The sequence below is a fragment of the Saccopteryx bilineata genome, chromosome 5 (assembly GCF_036850765.1).
Source record: "Saccopteryx bilineata isolate mSacBil1 chromosome 5, mSacBil1_pri_phased_curated, whole genome shotgun sequence".
Taxonomy (NCBI): domain Eukaryota; kingdom Metazoa; phylum Chordata; class Mammalia; order Chiroptera; family Emballonuridae; genus Saccopteryx; species Saccopteryx bilineata.
In genome coordinates this window covers 123,313,957-123,330,253 of record NC_089494.1, presented here as the reverse complement: position 1 = coordinate 123,330,253, position 16,297 = coordinate 123,313,957, and the positions used below count along the sequence as shown (strand labels likewise).

Sequence of the window (16,297 nt, the reverse complement as noted above, 5' to 3'; positions counted from 1 at the left end):
AGGTAAATAGCAAAAACTTTAAAGAAGTTCATAGGACTAGAATTTTTTTTTTTTTCAGAGAGAGAGAGGGATAGGGACAGACAGACAGGAACGGAGAGAGATGAGAAGCATCAATCATTAGTTTTTCATTGCGCGTTGCAACACCTTAGTTGTTCATTGATTGCTTTCTCATATGTGCCTTGACCGCGGGCCTTCAGCAGACCGAGTAACCCCTTGCTGGAACCAACAACCTTGGGCTCAAGCTGGTGGGCTTTTTGCTCAAACCAGATGACCCCACATTCAAGCTGGCGACCTCGGGGTCTCGAACCTGGGTCCTCTGCATCCCAGTCCAATGCTCTATCCACTGCACCACCGCCTGGTCAGGCAGGACTAGAATTTAATATCCATAAATGTGTATTATAGTTTCCTACTGAAATGTGATTTTTTTCTCTAAAGCCACCCTCATTGTTACCAAAGATAAACAAAGTAATTTATTTGCAAAATAAATTAAGTTTCAATAAATTTGACCTGTTATTTGTATAAATACAAGAATAGCAATTGATCATATATGCTGAGACCAGCTCACCCGTGGGCGTACATGAAAGGAAGGCACTGCAGAACTGAAGAAAAAACATACACAAGACACAACATACAGAGAAAGATGGGTTCAGGGGACTCCCAGCCTCTAGGACTGAGAGCCCAGATCTCTGCAGCCTCATAGAATTTATTTATTTATTTATTTATTTATTTATTTATTTATTTATTTTTACAGAGACAGAGAGAGAGCCAGAGAGAGGGAGAGACAGGGACAGACAGACAAGAATGGAGAGAGATGAGAAGCATCAACCTTTCATTGCGACACCTTAGCTGTTCATTGATTGCTTTCTCATATGTGTCCTGACCATGGGCCTTCAGCAGACTGAGTAACCCCTTGCTTGAGCCAGCGACCTTGGGTCCAAGCCGGTGAGCCTTTGCTCAAACCAGATGAGCCCGCGCTCAAGCTGGCAACCTCGGGGTTTCAAACCTGTGTCCTCCGCATCCCAGTCCGACGCTCTATCCACTGTGCCACTGCCTGGTCTTCTCATAGAATTTATTGGTCTCTTTGCTCATTAGGTAAATTAACAGAGCCTTGGTTCAGGTGCATAGAAAGGTAATTAACTAATATCTTTCAGGTATGTAAGGAAAAGGCCATAGAGATCAACTGTTTTCCTTTAAACAATCTTTCCAGTGCTTGCAAGGGCAGCATTCTGTCCCTGCAGGACCAGGCATTCCAAAGTCCGCACAAAAGACTTGTCTCAGGACCACAATCTAACTCTCAGTCATTTTCCCACTCATATAGGCTTTTAAAAATTTGCTTTGTTGAATTTTTTATTATAAAGAATTCCCAGATAAAAATTTTAACAGCCTCTTGAAACTAAGAGCCATACTTGTCATTACACTTTGCTTGTAGTATTTGTACCTTTGGGTTAATTTCTTATTTATAGACGTCCCAAAATCACCCTAATAATTTCCTGAGAACCCAACCCACTCAAGTTGCAGATCCACGCAAGCCATTTCCAGTGGCTCTTTCATACAAGGCATGTCTTGGTTCATGCTGCAAATTTTCCTAAAAATCGCAAACTCGTAACAAGTAGCATATGGCCTTGGTATGTCCTGTGCCTCTTAAATGGCTCTGGGCTTGGCACTAGAGAGAGCCAGCTTTGGTTAGCAGCTTGGCCTCTCCTGGGAATCTCCAAACCCAACACCTGTAGCAGCTATGTGCAGATTGCTTTGTAGCTCATGGCAGGTGGCCCTGGACAGGGCACACAGGTGGTGGCTGACTTAGGCCTATACCTTCTGGGAGGTGTCAGAGACAGTGCACCCAGTGCACAGTTTCAGACTGTGTTGAAACACCACCCAATCACCTCCATGAGCAATGCACTAAAATGCCAACTCATTGGGCACCACAGCCCTGCCAAACAAAGTAAGTCCTGCTCTGTGGGGTCAGCCCTGGCACAGCAGATCCTCTGCTGTGGACTGGGTTAGTCCTCACAGTTGATTGTCCTGGGGGTAAATTTCACTAATGGATGTGTCAACAGCAATCAAGTTTCAACTATAACAGGAGGGTGCACACAGCCCTCATGGGGAGCTCACTTGTGTAGCACACAGTTCAGGTGAATGGACATAAGAAACACAGCTTAAAAAAAGAAAAAAGAAACAGCTAAAATTATCAGCAGGATAGAATGGGAATCCTGTAGTGTCTGGCCCTACAGACCTGTTCTTGCCTTCTGAGGGAGTCCGGCCTACTTTTGTGACTTCTTTGACCACATCATTTCACATTTAGACCCCCAGATCATGACCTGAATTTTTGGCAACATACAAGGCCTTGTAGACCCAAGATGTCCACATCCCACTGCTCATATCAATAGCCATATAGGTCGTGTCCACCTCCCACAGCTGCCAGTTCACAGTAATCAGGATCTTTTACTTCCTGTGTTTTTCCTATGCACACTGCACTCCCTCTGGCTTGTCCACCTGCCAACATTGGGGGAATTATGTACTCCCATGGGAACAGAATGGTATCTCCTAGTGGCAGTCAAGGACCACTACTGACTCTCTTCCAACTGACCCGCTTTGTGGGAGAGATCATACTAAAGAGAACAGTGTGCAGTTTAGCTCTTGCCCAATACTTTTGTCAGTGATACACTCTGACCTCTAGAGGGAGCCCCATAAACAAGGAAGAGAAGGAGAAGTAGCCCTGGAACCTTAAATTACCAGCAGTTCTGGGGAATGGGTCTCAGGATTCAACCACATATCTTAAGTTCACTGGTGTTGTTTAGTGTCCTTTGAGCAGGGATGCTATACTTGATTTACCCTGTCTGATCTGACTTCCCACCAGCCTCTGCCCACTACCCACATTTATCCATGTGGTAGTCATGCTGCAGATAAATTCTATTGTAGATTGCTTAGGCTCAGCCTGGCCTCACATCACCCAAGGACTCTCCTGGTGAACATGTGCAGTGGGTATATCTAGAAAGCAACCAGTCTGGGACAAATGTGTATGTTTATTTCACATAGCCTTTTGTCTAGGAATAAACAAGGCTCTGCATCATTTTGTTTTTCCCCTTTAAGTGGACTGTTAGAAGTACTTTAATATATAATTTTTATTTTCATGCCTTTTTATTTAGAAATATTTACCCTTCCCCCAAGAGTATAAACAGTGACAACAAGAACAGCTATGTTTCATCCACTTGGATTCCATAGGTTTTAACACAACAAAATTTGCACAATAGTCTTTTAACTTTCTGTTTTCTTTGTGCTTTTACATAGCCCCTTGTGTGTGTGATTGTGTTTGCACACACCCATGTTTTTCCCCCTGGACCATTGGAAAGTAAGTTCAGGCAAAGTAAGTTCAGGCATCAGGATGCTTCATCATAAAATACTTCAATAGGCATCTCCTGAAATGAAAAACTTCCTCCTATAAGATGTTCATGCTGTAACAGTTGCTCTGATGAGTTCTGTGTCCCTAAAGTGACAGGACCTTTGCTATTAAGTTGGGCGATGGCCTTCTTGTATGTGTGTCAGCAGTGGCAGGCACCAGGTGTAAGGCTGTTGCTTTGGGCTGTTACCAAGGGCCAGGTGCCAGGCCTGTATCTTCTAGTTCAGCTGGGCCTAGTGCTGATCTTGATTAAGAAGCCAGGCACTCAGAGTTTGGGCTTCCCAGGAGTCCTTCCATTTTACATTTTAAATTTTATTCTTTTGAATAAGGAATACATTCACATGTTATAAAACAATGTACAGTGCAAAGTCTCCCTTCCACAACTGTCTCTCTACCCCTCAGTTCTCCTTCCTAGAGGAAACCAATCTCACTAGCTTCTTGTGTGTCATTCCCAAGGTTGCATATATGTTTATACTTTTACAAGCAAATATGTGTCAAAGGTTCTCTTTTGTTAAAGAAACAATAGCACATTATACACACTGTTCTCCACCTACTTCCATCAATACTTTAAATATATGGCTAAAATACAAACAAAATCTTGGGATTCAAAAATTCAGACTGCTTTGTTGTAAACAAGGTTCAATAGCCAGCTTTATGTCCAAGGGCTAAAGTTTGCATTACTTTAGGAAAGTGTTTGGTGAATACAGAAAGTGATGTTTGCTGAGAGAAGCTCTGTTCTTATAAAGGTGTTTCTCCAGAGACTCCTGCCTTGACCTGTCAAATTTGTCTAATGTGAAAGACAACCCTATGTCATGCCAAACATAGTCCTAACTCATACAACATTGACACTATCTATTACCAGCATGATGTAGAACCTTGTTTTTTCCTAGACAAAAGGCTATTTGAAATAAACATACACATTTGTCCCAGACTGGTTGCTTTCTAGATATACCCACTGCACTTGTTTGCCAGGAGAGTCCTTGAGTGATGTGAAGCCAGGCTGAGCCTAAGCAATCTAACATATTAGAAGTAGCAGGCAGTCCCTAAACCCTACTGAACCTACTGAAATTTTTTGAGTTTTCCAATCTTTTTTTTTTTTTTTAAAGCAAAGGAGAGCTGGAGGTACACATAGTGACAGACAGGAAGGGAGAGAGATGAGAGGCATCAACTCATAGTTGCGGCACTTTAGTTGTTCATTGATTGCTTTCTCTTACGTGCCTTGACCGGGGGCTCCAGCTGAGCCAGTGACCTCTTGCTCAAGCCAGCAACTTTTGAGCTAAAGCCAGACCAGGGGGTCATGTCTATGATCTCACGTTCAAGCCGGCGACCCCGTGTTCAAGCCAGATGAACTCACACTCAAGCCGGTGACCTGGGGATTTTGAACCTGGTCTTCAGTATCCCAGGTCGATGCTCTATCCACTGTGTTATCTCCTGGTCAGGCTTACCCTCCATTTCTCCATTGACTGTTGAGTAGTGAGAAGTTGGTATTTGAGCCTCCTCAGATGGTCAGTGTGCTATCAATAGCATCTACTATACAGGAAGCCGTCACCTTCCATGGGCAATGAAGGGGAGGAGGCAGCAGGTGATGGCTCTGCGCTATCTGTGAGGGTGTCCACTGTCCATGTCCCCTTTCTATCCCTTGTATTCCGGTCATGCAATAGATGGCGGCAGTGCTGAGGACACTAGCTACCTTCCTGATAAATTACAGCCCCTGTCTGACAAGGTCAGCTGCAAGCCAGAGCATCCAAATCCTCCTGGAAACACATGGCTCCTCACCTACCTCTTAACAGTTCTTTCAAACAAAGCCCATCTATCTGTGCAAGTTGTTAGTTAAGATATGCCATGAAAGAAATGGTAGCCCCACCAATTTCCAATTCCACAGTTAAAGATGCAAACACGACACTGAGTTGATAACTTCCCAGCACTATTGTCTCATAAATCAATGGACCAACAACAACAAAAATGGTCAGGCTTGTTGTTTTCCTTGCATTTGTCCAGTATCAGTACCAATGATCATTGAAGATCTGCACTGATCACCATGAAAAATGGTGCCAAAATATTCAAATTGTTGGTAAATTTTCTTGACTCTCGGATTCATCCTGGAACAATTGTGTGAAACATACACTGATGACGCAAGCAATGGTGGCAGACCTTAGCCCAGATCAAGGAGCAGAACCAAACTGCATGTGTGGGAATTGTATTCACTATTACACACTTGCTGTTAGAAGTGTCAATTTCCATTAAGTATGTTCTGGCCTGACCGGTGGTGGCACAGTGGTTAGAGCGTTGTCCTAGAAGACTGGGATAACTGGTTCAAAGACTCGAGATTGCCAGCTCTGAGCATGGGCTTGTAAGTGTGGGGTCTCTGGATTGAACAAGGGAATCAGCTACATGATCTCAAAGCTCCGCAGCTTGAGCCCAAAGGTTGCTGGCTAGAAAAAACCCAAGGTCAGGAGAAAGATAGGTTGAACCAGATCCTCGGGTGTAGTCCTCAAGAGTTTTTCTCATTTAGTTGTAGAATAGTTTTGTTGTTTATGTAATGACAGTATTGTGAAAACTTCAGGTGCAATGAAGAGACTTGGGATAAGGAGCAAGCTTGCAATGCCACGGTCAGCCTCCCTCCAAACCCTTCCTCCTAGAAGCCAAAGTGCACATGAGCACATCAAGACAGAAGCCTCCACACCACCCCACATGAGAAAGAAACATATATTAGGGAACATTAAATATCTTTAATGTGTTAATGAGAAAAAATTTTTCTTTACATGGACTGAATTTTTTTCCTGAGGACATGTTTTCCCACCAGGAAAGGCTAGAGAAGCATTTTGTGGTTGACCAGGCAAGACACCTCCCCGAAAGGGACAGTGCCTTGGGCAGTGTTGATGGTGGCCTAGGACACCTGGTATCTTTGGCCTATACTGGCAGGGACTGACTGGAAACAAAGCCTTCTTAGAGGACAGGGATGGGAGGTCACTGGGGCCAGGCTGCTCATCATTGAATTTGGCACTTTTCAAGGATAGTCTGTGTCTGACTTGCCCTTTCGCAGTGGAACAACTCTGGCTGTTGGAGTTGGCCTGGTGACCACAGGCCATATAAGTCATCATTCTCCCTTTCTCTGGGTAGAAGGGAACACTGCGGTGGCAAAAACACCCACATACTGGGGTTTGTAGTTCCTGTTTGTGCTCATTTAACTTTGTGGTATGGAGTTCATGGTCAGTGTCTGTTTTGTCCATTAGTTTCTGTCCCACAGCTGTCACAAGTGCCTGCGCCTCAGCAGTCTTGCTGTGCATCATTGGTCTCCATGTGGCTGGTCCTTGGCTCTGGGCCATGGCCGATTGGGGCCTGTATTTTTGCAGAGTATCCTCACTTTCGAGTTTTTTATGAGGGGAAATCCACTGATAAAAGAACCTCATCCTTTTTTTGAAGAAGCTTTCTGGAGGAACTTGTTTCCTCTCTGGCCAGAGCTGAGGGTATTTCCTCCAAACAGAGTCTACTGTTCCCCTGGCTTGGGCATTAGGGCACATGCTTCTAGCTTGACAGGTCCCCAAGTTTTCAAGCCATTTTGCACGGTCTCCCGGGTTGAGCCTCCTGTAGTTTTCACTCTTGTAAGTAGGGGTAGTCATTTTGCACCGATTCTTCCCAGAGCCCTGAATATTTGAGATCCTGGGTTCCCGCTTCTCTAGGCTGCTCCTTTGGGAAGCCTTAGGACCATATAACACATAGGGAGCTAGCCTTAGCCTGTCTCCAGTGGGAACTCGCTGGGTGTGGCATAGGGGCACCCGAGAAGCCAAGTTTTCTGCAGCAAGAGGCATTTGTGTGGGACAGTCTTGAGGTTGGTTCTTTGACTGTACCTTCACTTTAGACTTTAATGCATTAACAAGCTCTTTGTTAAGGCATGGTTCTGCTGGGTCATGGAGAATGGACATCCTAGGTACTGAGGGGCTTGTGCTGGTCCTTGGAGCCTCTAAACTCCTCAAATGTGCATTTTTGTTTTGGAGAGTAGACTCTGGATGAAGAGCAGGGGAAAAGTTGGCCTCCTCTGTGTCCCTGGCCTCTTTGGCCCTCAGAAACTGGGATCCTAAGTTCATCTCCAGTATTTTTCCCTTATTGCAGGAGTCTTGCGAGGCCTGGCCCCAACTCTTCCCTCTTGAATCATTCATGGACATTGCTGAACTTGGACTGGGATCTAGGCTGCCTCTCTCGGCCCACTCCACAGGCCCACTCTGCCAGGTGAGTGTGAGAGACTGAGAAGGTGGCCTGTCCTCCTGTTTGGTCAGAGAGGCCTTTGAGGGCCCAGGGTCACCACCAGATGGGGTCCCTCCCAGAGCCCTCTGGATTTCCTCACACACAGGTGAGGGTGCAAGGAGAGGCCTCACCAGGGTGGGAGCTGACTCTTCTGTTTCCACATCCTCTCCTGGACAGGACTGAGGAGGGTTTCCCAGGAACTCGGCACACTTGACTATCCAGTGGGTCCCAGATGCACAGGTGGGTGAGGGGGGAAAGGCAGACTGCAGAATGGGCAAAGCCTGAGCCTTTTTCAACTTAAGGAGATTCACGAGCCTGAGGACCTTGAGGGGCAGGCCCCACCTGTGCTTTACCTGGAATTTCTTAATGTGTGCTTCCAGCACCTCCTGAGTGTTTGTATCAGGAAAGGAAACCCTATGGGAGCTGTTCACACGGGGCTCCCAACCTTTTAAGATTCCCAGATTTTTGGTTTCTGTGTGAGTGTGGAACTTGGCAGAAGAGTGGTTGATAGGAAGCCAGGATTGATGTACACTCTCAGGGACCAAACTGTTGCTCTTGCTGCCCAAATGTCCTTTCAAGATGTTTTCTACATTTTTGTCTAATTTCCTCAGTAAATCACTTCCGGAGTCACTCTTCATATGCATCAAGCCTCTTTCTGAATCTTCAGGTTCTACCCTCTGAAACATCACTAGGGAGTTTTCTGGGCCCCTGGAGAGATCTTTTGGGATCTTCCCCAGAATATGCCCTAGACCCCTGCCCATATCCTGGCTTACCTGGAGTCCCACCTTCTGTGCCTCCTTGCTGCTCTTACCTGTGAATGAAGAGGGCTGTGAGGGCCCATGCTGACCCCTTGCCTGGCATGCCCCTACTGATTTACCCTCATGTTGCCTTCGTTCCAGAGACTCTTGGATCTTGGGAGGCTGCTCCTGGTGCTGTTGGATAAGCAACTTTTGGAGGTGTTCTTCCAGTTGCTTCTGGAGCTCAGAACTGATTGGAAAATTCTCAGAAAAGATGGAGATCACGGAGCTGTCCTTGGGAAGATTGGCAGTGAAGACATTGAAGACTTGGTGAGACCTTCTCACTACACAGGATAAATTCCACCCAGTTTCTAGTTGCTTCTGCAACAAGGGCCATTCTGGTTGTTGAATCCCAACAGGGATTAGAGGTTGTGGTTTATTCTGGGCTGTCGGGCAAGATACTCCACACACCCTAATGTGAGGTGGAGAATAAGGTGGTAGGGTTGGTAGAGAGGATTGGAGATGGCCCTCAGTCTGGACCTGAGCCAGAGGTGGGGGCTGGAATTGAGGTGTGGTTGGAATTAAGGGTTGAGTTTGGAATTCCAGGTAGGACAGGGGCTGGGAATGAGAAAGCAGTGGAGATAATTTAGCTCGCAGTGGAATTGGGCAGGCATTTGAGGTTCCATTGAATAAGAGAGAGGGAGACTGTAATGTGGAAAAGTTCTCAGAGATCCAGACAGTAACCATCAGGGATTCACTGTGCAGAGAGGGGAGACCCCAGAAAAGCTGGTCATATTTTGTCTGTAGATGGTCTTCCAACACCCTGTGATATGAGAGTTGCTGAGGTCTGGGCAATTGCTCTGGTTTGCCTTTTGTGCTCCCGAGGGGTTGGGAAGCTGTGGTGCACAGCTCAGCATTGGGGTTCATTTGTTTTGCATATAATCCGTCCTTTTCTTTTTCCTTCCAAATTTTTACCTTGATTGTCTTTGTTACTTGTATCTCCAGGGCATTGTGCTTCTCAGACCTGAGCAAGGAGGAGCTACCAGCCTCTATCTGTCTGCCTGTGGAGTCTCCCCTGCACAAGGCCTCTGGTGGGTGATGAGATAGGTGCTCTCCCTGGGACTTGAACTGTGATGAGGCTGAGAGGCATAAGGCTTTGGCTGTCAGCTGCCACAAAGACAGGGCCAGAGTGGGAGAGCTTGAGTGCCCAAGACCTGAGGTGGCTTGGATGGGAGAAGCTGAATGAAGGGTAGGTGGAGCCGAGCTCTGTGGCTTGGTGCCCAGTGGCAGTACCACTGAGTCAAACCGGGGAAGAGTCAGAGTGGAGTTTGGTGGTGGGAGAGCAGAGGAGGCTGTTGGAGGTGGAGGGTGAGCCTCTGAATCAGGGGGATGTGAGGGGGAATGGGAAAGTGAAAGGTCGTCCATGGGAAAGGAAGGCTCTGGTGGCTGAGAGGCACTCAGGGATGGATGTGGATGAACAGAAATTGAGGAGGCTGTTGGGTCTGGTGACAGGGTAGAGGCCAGAGGTAGCGGGCACTCAGTCAGAGGGGCTGGGGAAGCCGACGTGGATATGGCAGGAGAAGCATCTTCCACAGGCTCCCCGCAACACCGGTGGGCCCCCTCAGGCGCTGTTCTGCACACCTCACCAGGCAGGTCTTGACCTGAGCGCTGACAAAAGCTGCCCTTGTCCGGGGGCCTCCCCAGGTGTCTGCTGGAGATGGAGGCACAGGCTGAGTCAGGAGCAAAAGGGTCTGGGAGGACCTGGAGGGCTTGGCAGGGGTGGGCACCTGGGTCCTCATGGCCCCACAGCAACTTCCCAGTGCTCCTGCTATCCTTCACCCCAGGGCTGTAGCCATACCCTGTTCCAATTCCCTCCCTCCTCCACTACCACCACCCAGGTCAGTCCAAGGCAGGTGCAGCCCTGGAGTCACATCACAGGTCACATCTCAGAAAGGAGGGCCCAGGAGAGAAGAAGAAGATCCTTTACCTTCCAAGAAGAAGAATCATGTCCTGAACTTCTTCTAGCTCCTGCAGGCAATCTCTGCAGGCTGGAAATCAGGAGACTGAGTCACATGGTGGTGCAGGGCCTGGGAGTCTTACAGGAGGCTGAGTGCATGGCCCTTTAGGGGATACGCCTGGGAGAGTGGACTCTGGAGCCCAAGCATCAGGGCCAAGACCACATGACCTCTGACAGTGATGGCAAGACTCTTGATGGGTAGTGCTGTGTCATTTATAAAGTGCTTCTACATCCACTACCCCTGTGGCCCTCACAACTTACCTGTGGGGGAGAGAGAACAGGGGTCACCTCACTAGGAATCTGAGAGAAGGTCAACAAAGTGCCCACAGTTGGACCTGGAGGTTCAACCTCCCAGGCAGGCAGTGCTGGCCCACAACAGCCCAAACATCCCTGCTGGGACAGCCCTGCTAGGGAGACACCACTTCCAGGCCCTCCAGGCTTCACTTCAAGCATGGGACCTGGGTTGTGTTGGGTTCCTGACCTCCTGCCCAGTAGCCTGCCCACCTGAGAGCTCTGTTTCCTGAGAGACAGGCTCTGCTGCTGGCATCCTCAGACACCTGGCCCTGGCCTTCAAGGGGTACAGGCTGAGGGACAGAAGCTCACCTTTCAAAACTCCACCTTTCTTCCTGCTTCTCCTTGACCTGGGCACCCCTGGACACTGAAAGACAAGAGAAAATGAGGGCTGGGTCCACATCCTCACTCTCCTCTCTCCAGACAAGCTGCAGACACTCAGTGTTTGTGAACAATATGACTGTCTATGTTAACTAATGGGGCTCTCTGGTTTTTCCTTTTTACTTATTATTGCTATTTTTTAGTATCAAAGTTTCTTTAATGCTAAAACATTCTTTGGATTCTTAGCTTTTATTTTATTCTCCAAAAACACTTCAAAACTCATGGTACAGTGAGTATTTTGTGACAAATAAAACCACATTGGTTTAAAAGCTGGTTTTGGCCCTGGCCGGTTGGCTCAGTGGTAGAGTGTTGGCCTGGCGTGCAGAAGTCCTGGGTTCGATTCCTGGCCAGGGCACACAGGAGAAGCGCCCATCTGCTTCTCCACCCCTCCCCCTCTCCTTCCTCTCTGTCTCTCTCTTCCCCTCCCACAGTGAGGCTCCATTGGAGCAAAAGATGGCCTGGGCACTGGGGATGGCTCCTTGGCCTCTGTCCCAGGCGCTAGAGTGGTTCTGGTCGCAACAGAGCGACGCCCCAGAGGGGCAGAGCATTGCCCCCTGGTGGGCAGAGCGTCGCCCCCTGGTGGGCGTGCCGGGTGGATCCCGGTTGGGCGTATGCGGGAGTCTGTCTGACTGTCTCTCCCCGTTTCCAGCTTCAGAAAAATACAAAAAAAAAAAAAAAAAAAAAAAAAGCTGGTTTTATACTTATTTTCAATGTGGATAAAATATTTTGGTTTTTTTCTCTGAAGTATGTAAGCAAGAACTTTCTATGTGATATCTGCCATTGATATTTTCCATCCCTGTTCCTCTGCTTAAGAAATACACACATTCTCAGACGCTGAGGCCCATCTCAGGTAGGACGCTGCTTCCTGAGACTACAGCCCCCTCCAGCCTCTGCTCAGGGGCTCCCAGGGGCTCCCGCGGGTCACTGTCCTGGGGTCAGCCCCAAGAGAAGAGAGGCTCCTTAGACACCTGCCATGGGAAGGCAGCTGGTGAACCAGGGCTCTGAGCCTGTCCCCCAGCAGAGATCCAGCTCTTAGTCTGCAGTCCTCGGCCATGGGTCACTGCATTTAGGACTGTGCTGTAGAGCCTTCCACCACCTCTGGACTCCTGGTCTGAGATTTCTGGTTTTTCTCTGATCATTCAGTAGAAATCCTCATGCCCATTCTAACCCCAACTCGGCTTGTTCCTAGAACGAAGACATTCTATTCTTTCCTGATAAAGTCATTCTATTTCCCATCTCAGGAGTCTCTCCAGATGATTCAGAAAAGTGAAAATAAGAATAAAGAAAAAATATCCATTGGGACTGGGCCAGAGGTTCCTTACCTTCTTGGTGTTTCTATGTTTCCTAGCTGGGAGTAAGGATGGGTTACTCTCCAACCAGGGGAGTAACAGGAGGAAGAGCATCATTCCACATACGATGGCGAAGATGATATCAATCACCAAGGAAGGGCTAGAGCTCTGCCAGGTGGCAATCATACTCTTCAGAGAAGAGAGAGTATTCTCTGTCATCTGCATCATATGCTGCACTCAGAGAACTGAGCACTGGCACTCACTTGGGTGCGGAACCCTAGGCTAGTATGTGACAGAGCTGTGGCCTTGTCACAAAGGTTCCTAAGGGTGGGGGAGGGGACAATAAGAAGAGGAGACTGCTCCTCCCACACATTGCAGGCCCACATGTGCCCGTACCCTTCCGGGCCTTTTATAAATTTTGTTTGTTTGTTTGTTTACAGAGACAGAGAGAGAGTCAGAGAGAGGGATAAACAGGGACAGACAGGAACGGAGAAATGAGAAGCATCAATCATCAGTTTTTCGTTGTGCATTGTGACACCTTAGTTGTTCATTGATTGCTTTCTCATATGTGCCTTGACCGCGGGCCCTCAGTAGACTGAGTAACCCCCTGCTCGAGCCATTTGGGACTTTTAAAACGGGCCTTCCTGATCTTCTCTCACCCTGCCAGGGAAACTTTACCCAATTCTCTGTTAATTTCATCCAGAATCCAGATGTTACCTAATTTCCTTTGTCCTTATAGATCCTGACTTGAGACCCACCAGATTCTTTTTTTCTTTTTTTACTCAGTGAGATGAGGGGAAGCAGAGACAGACTCCTGCATGCACACAACTGGAATCCACCCAGCATGCCCACTAGGGGGCGATGCTCTGCACATCTGGGGCCCTTGCTTCGTTGCAATAGGAGCCATTTTTTAGCGCCTGAGATGGAGGCCATGGAGCTATTCTGAGCGCCCCGGGCCAACTTGCTCCAATCGAGCCATGGCTACAGGAGGGGAGAAGAAGTGTGTGTGTGTGTGTGTGTGTGTGTGTGTGTGTGTGTGTGTGAGAGTGTGTGTGTGAGAGAGAGAGAGAGAGAGAGAGAAGAGAGAGAGATAGAGAGAGAGAGACAGAGACAGAACGCTTGCATGAGAGGGGGTAGGGGTAGAGAAGCAGATGGGCACTTCTCTTGTGTGCCCTGGCCGGGAATCAAACCCGGAACATCCACATGCTAGGCCGATGCTCTACCACTGAGCCAACAGTCCGGGACCCACCAGTTTATAAACCTTGAAAACCTCACATTGATCCTGAAATTTTGGCTATTTCCCTAGAGATTTTTACTTTATTTCCTCTGTCCTCAACTCCAGCTTGCCCACATAATGTTTTGTTTTATAGAAACCCAGACACACATCGCTTCTCGGCCTTTTGGCTAAGATCAAGTGTAGTATCTGTTCTTATCAGAAACCCAGACACAGATATTTTGCACTTACTTAATTTTGTGTGCTGTGAGTAGTGGATTTTGTTGTGTTTTCAATTAGAGAGATGTACAAGCAAAAAGTTAAAATAAGTTATTATTCAAAGTTTATAAATCTAAGTAGAAAAGAATCACATGTAACCTTTAAATAATACTTTTTACAAATTTGTAGCACTTATAATTCTGGACTTAGTAAAGCTTTAAATTCCACAAAGACTTTTAGGATACATATAAACACTTATTCTTTCACAAACCAATCCAGTATTTTCAAATCTAAGAATCTATAATTTCCTAATTAAAAAATAATTTTTTTTTAGAGAGAGAGAGATGGAGGAACAGAGAGGAAAGGAGAGAGATGAGAAGTATCAATTCTTTACTGTGGCACCCTAGTTGTTCATTGACTGCTTTCTCATATGTGCCTTGATCAGGGACTGCAGCCAAACCAGTGACCCCTTGTTCAATTCAGTGATCTTGGGCTCAAGCCAGCGACCTTGGGCTTTAAGCCAGCAACCTTTACACTCAAGCCAGCGACCATGGGGTCATGTCTATGATCCCACACTCAAGCCAGCGATCCTGCACTCAAGCTGGTGAGCCCGCACTAAGCTGGATGAGCCTGTGCTCAAGCTGGGGACCTCAGGGTTTCAAACCTGGGTCCTCTGTGACTTAGTCCAATGCTCTATCCACTGTGCCACTGCCTGGTCAGCAGTAGCCAGATATTAATAAGGGGAAGAGGCAAAGGGAATCAGACTTTAAAAAACCTGCTTGCTTGGCCCTGGTTGGTTGGCTTAGTGGTAGAGCATCAGCCTGGCATGTGGGTGTCCTGGGTTCGATTCCTGGTCACAGCACACAGGAGAAGTGCCCATCTGTTTCTCTATCCTTCCCCTTCTCCTTTCCCTCTATCTCTCTGAGGATGGCTCCATTGGCTTCCTCCTCAGATGCTACAATGACTCCAGTTGCAATGGAGAAATGCCCCAGATGGGCAGAGCATCGCCTCCTAGTGGGCATGCCAGGAGGATCCCGGTCCAGCATATGCGGGAATCTGTCTCTCTGCCTCCCTGCCTCTAACTTCAGAAAAAATACAAATAAATAAATAAATAAATAAATAAATAAAAACTGCTTGCTTCACTAGGAAATTACAGTTTCACCCTTGCCCCACGATGAGATTAACACTCTTCCCCTGTCTAGGGAGGACTAGCTTTTCAATCTCTGTAGGATACAACTAGGGGAATAGCAACAGGAGAGAAATTACTCTGCCGGATGCATGTGCAGTAGAAGTCAAGATAGCACAGGGGGAGGAGCTTCTACTTTGAGGCAGCACAGCAGGAACCAAGATAGCGGCCATAAAGGCCTGTCAGCCTAGCCTGGGAAAAGGATAAGATTGGATAGGGACACAGAACCCTGGAAGGTCTGGGAAATGGATGGATTAGGGGGACGATTCAGCACAGTCCATGAAAGATTGGGAAGTTGACTGGTTAGTTTAAAAGATGCCTAGTCCTCCCCAATGAGATAATATAACCCAAAACTGACAAAGGAGCTCTCTCTCTCCTCTCTCTAATTTGGTAATGTGCTCACCCCATTGGTTAGTGAGTTCTCCAAGTAGCCATGCAGCTCTAAGAGCTTCCTGGGCTGGCAGCCACTTACGGGCCAGCAGCCATGTGGACTCTCAAATGTAGGCTCAGACCTGGACACAGGGCCAACCAGAGCACAGCTGGGAATGCAGACTATGCTAGCTGGGTAAGGACAAAGACTAGACTGTACTAAGCTTTGATATGGTCTGAATTATTGCCCAAGATTTCTGAACAAGCCTTTGTATTGGGCCTGCTGAAGAGTAATAGGCGGGACCTTTTTTTATGAAGGGACAAACGGAGATGAGACATTGGGAATCTAGGGATAGACTTCAATTTCATTAAACTCTACCAAGCCATAATATCCCACACCCAAGTTCTTTGGAATGTCTTCTACCCCCCTTAGGTAGAGGGAGGGTTTTTGTTTTGTTTGTTTAATAATTTTCTCAGAATAGATTTCCTAAATGGTTTTATATTAATTTCGAAGTCACTTTAATGTCTTGTCAGTAGCACTTCATCATAGAAAGGTGTTGTTGGGCAGATAAAATATATTATGCTCACTTTGTTAAAGATGGCACTGCCCACGTGGAAGCCTGTCACCCAGGTGATATTAGTTGCCCTTCTTGCTTGGGATGGGCATGATTATATTAATGTGTGTTGGGGGTAGGCTGTGGGCAGGCAGGACACTTGTAGCCTGGGGCTTGGTGTTAGGACTAAGCCTTTCCCACCCTTTTTGATGTGGGGTGGTGCACTCTCATGAGGAATCCCATTATACCTCAGATGAGTGACTTTGTATCGGAGACTTCCTTGTTTTTATATTGGATTAAAAGGTTTTGGTTTTTACACTATAAAGTGGGGCAGACCAGGACCTTGCTCTCTCTTGGTTCCTGAGATAAGTATTAGAGAGGAGAGCAAGAAAGGCCATGTGG

General features: G+C 47.2%; 1 pseudogene; it reads left to right on the top strand.

The window, feature by feature from the left end:
- Positions 1–13,738: 13,738 nt before the first annotated feature.
- Positions 13,739–13,852, top strand: LOC136306996 (U2 spliceosomal RNA; annotated as a pseudogene).
- Positions 13,853–16,297: the final 2,445 nt, after the last annotated feature.